At 40.3% G+C, this 2,097-nt stretch overlaps 1 protein-coding gene across 1 annotated transcript in view; it reads left to right on the top strand.

Annotated features, from left to right (window-relative positions):
• The window catches only part of TENM2 (teneurin transmembrane protein 2), an 876,941-nt gene that overhangs the window by 622,526 nt on the left and 252,318 nt on the right, over positions 1-2,097 (top strand). The gene's annotated exons all lie outside the window — the stretch shown is intronic.

Here is a 2,097-nt window from a genome sequence, read left to right as displayed (position 1 = left end):
TTTTGGGATGATGAAAATGTTTCAGAACAAAACAAAGGTGGTTCTTATACAACATTATGAACATACCAAATGCCACTGAACTGTAACTTTATGTCATGTGACTCTCGCCTTATACAACATTATGAACATACCAAATGCCACTGAACTGTAACTTAATGTCATGTGACTCTCGCCTCAATAAAAAAAAAAAACTTCTTAAATTAATTAATTAAAAGAAAACAGCTAAAGGATCAGCATGTCCCTCTCAGTATGAAAGGTCTCCTCAAGGGAGGGATGAGAAAGTTAGGTTAGAGAATTCATCTCTTGCTCTCACCTTGTCTAACAAAGATGCTAGGGGAAACAAATGTCTATTCCCAAAGCATGCTTTGAAATGGTTAACTTTGAAGGCACTACAAAAAATACCAGTCCATGTGATTTGATTAATAGTGGTAAATGGATCCAATTCCAACTTAAAAGATCAAGAAAAATGGGAAGGCTTTCAGGAAACATGCTAAAAGCCGCAGAATAGAAAGATGAAGGTTTTCCAAAGGATTTAAAATAACCACGTGTAGGCATAATGAGAACATGGTCTTCATTTACTAAAACCAGGTGTGTAAGTAATATGTTAAGATCTGGAAGACTGTCAACAGGATCCCCACCCTACATCATGGTAAATGTAACTCTTCAGACCCTACTGAAGTCTCTGAAGCATCAAAGATAAGGAAATGAAAAAAGGTGTATCAGGCAGGACTCCTTTGTTACAGAGATGTGAGAGAAAGAGGAAGAGGAAGAGGAAGAAGAGGAAGAGAAATGGATTCTCCCCTGGATGGAGGGAGGTAAACATAGGATTTTTCAGAGATGAAAACCATTCTTATCATATTAAAAGTGATTTGGAAGAGAAAATGCCCCATGAAATCTGCATGTTTGCAGAGATCCCAAACCCATGAAGATAAAGTGCTCTGTAGGTGGGCAGAGATGTGACAGACAAGGAGCAAGTACATTTACCCCAAATTCTTCCAGACTTACAGGAAGATTATCTCTGAGCTCCTAGTTACAAACCAGAAACTGGCCCTCGGATTAGTGTCAAGTTAATGCCCGAATGTACACGTCCATCGGGCGGCTGTGGGAAGATGGGAAGGGAGTATGGCAAAAGGCACAGCATCACTAAGTAGCATCTTAGAAATTAAAGAAAATTGCATTATCCCACTATTTTCCAAAGCAGTTGTGTGTTTTCAGAGGAAATAATCCATGGGATTAAGGCTAACAAGCCTCAAGAATGACAGAAAAGTTGAGGAGATTTCTAAACTAAAAGATCAAGAAAATGAGAAGGCTTTCAAGAAATATACTAAAAGCCTCAGAATTGAAAGATGAAGGTTTCCCAAAGGATTTTAAATAACCATGCATAGATATAATGAAAACGTGGTCTTTGTTTACTGAATTCTTGAAAACTTAGTGACAGGGCATCCTTTGAAGAGGACACTACAGGATAAATAAATAGAAGTGTTGCATCTCAGAACAGAATTAAAATTCATCACTTCCTACAGGCAGTATAAAATAAACTTTCCAAGATCTAGATTGCTTCATGTTTTATTCATTTACTAAAAATTGATAGAGCATCAAACGTGCACTCTTTCAGGGGCTGGGGATCGAGCGGTTGGGGAAAGCCAACAAGAAACAAAGAAACGAATGAGCTAGCTCCTCAAAGGGATCGGTGGTGAACGGATGAGTGGACAGGGTCTTCACACCACCACCATCACCCCGCATTCTGCAACAACCTATCATTGGAATCGGGCGATCCCCAGGCTGCAGCCTTGGGCAAGGTAGAGTGAGAAAATAATGGGATGGCAAAGACTGATCAAGGAAGCATTTCTGAGAAGGTGAGCTTTGAGGAGAGCCTTGAAAGACCTGAGAAGGAGAGACCATGCAAAGTTCTGAGTTAAGAACTTTTCGGACCTTGGGAAACACAGTATGAGCATCCTGAGATGGGGAGAAGCTTGGCCTTTTTGAGAAATAGCAAAAAATATGGTGGACGCCTCAGGAGCAGAGTGAGTGGAGACCAGGAAGAGATGAGATAGAACATACTGAGGTGCTTTGTAGGCAACGGTGAGGAGCTGGCTT

The sequence above is a fragment of the Pteropus vampyrus genome, unplaced genomic scaffold (genome assembly GCF_000151845.1).
Source record: "Pteropus vampyrus isolate Shadow unplaced genomic scaffold, Pvam_2.0 Scaffold30, whole genome shotgun sequence".
Classification (NCBI taxonomy): domain Eukaryota; kingdom Metazoa; phylum Chordata; class Mammalia; order Chiroptera; family Pteropodidae; genus Pteropus; species Pteropus vampyrus.
This window is presented reverse-complemented; position numbering and strand designations above follow the sequence as displayed.